Source organism: Protobothrops mucrosquamatus, unplaced genomic scaffold (genome assembly GCF_001527695.2).
Source record: "Protobothrops mucrosquamatus isolate PMUCROS unplaced genomic scaffold, P.Mucros_1.0 scaffold2970, whole genome shotgun sequence".
Lineage (NCBI taxonomy): Eukaryota > Metazoa > Chordata > Lepidosauria > Squamata > Viperidae > Protobothrops > Protobothrops mucrosquamatus.
The window spans coordinates 23,720-24,769 of NW_015388991.1; positions in this window are offsets into that span (position 1 = coordinate 23,720).

Genomic DNA, 1,050 nt, shown 5'->3' on the forward strand with positions numbered 1-1,050 from the left:
TGTATATTCCTCCAAAACTTGAATAAACAATGCATTACAAACTCTAGCTGACTTGATTATGTGGGCTGAAGACAGATACGCAGATTCGCTCCTTATTGTGTTAGGAGATTTCAACAGTGCTTAACTTAAGCCATGACCTACCAAGATACTTTCAGCATGTCAATTGTCTTACTAGAGGCAAGAATACTTAGTCTAAAATTTAGGACTTGGGGAGAATCAAGAAAGAAATCACCTCCAGGAAATCTCAGAGCGGGTTTGGTGTCCTTCTCTTCCCGGGCTTCCCAGAAATGAGCACCTGTCCTGCCACGGTGGCCAAAAACGTTTGCCTGTTTCAGGTGTGGTTCGGTATATAAATAACAACAGAATCCAGCTATTTTGCCTTGATAAGCTTTTAACGCGTTTATTCAGCTGCAGCCAAGAAGACTTCACACACAGATCTGTAGGACACAGATAAACCTCCAAGTGACCTCAATGACTCTCTAAAAGAATTCAAGTGACCAGCTGTCTGCACGGAATATAAATACTTCCATACCATCTGTCTGAGTTGGAGAGTGATGAATCACAGCTGGGAGATATCCAGGATGCACGAAAACGCTGGCAAGAAAAGAGAGTAGGACAGAGGAATGCAACGGTGTGGCTCCAAAGGCAAAGGAGAAGGCATTAGGAAGCCAGGCTTTGGCTGAATGATAAAAGGGAAGGTGTGGGAGGTGCTGGTTGCCAAAGGCAACCGTTCGTGTTGAGGATCGAGTTTCTGTGAATTGTGTTTATTTGCCTTGGACATTGACTCAGGTCTGTGAATAATAAAAGGGAATTGGTTTTTTCCTGCGGTTCCAGCCTGCTTGTTGGAAGAAGGGTTTCTCCTTGTGAGCATAACAAGGACTCACGTAGGCTGGGACAGAACACCATGATCGAAATGGATGAAGGACCTCATGGCATGTGTAAACTAGACCTGGATGTGACCTGAGAGGAATGTTCCTTTCTTAGAAATATGCCCACTTGGGCATCATTTGGTGTCATTACAAGTTGGGGGTGAGGAGCTATTACCATCCA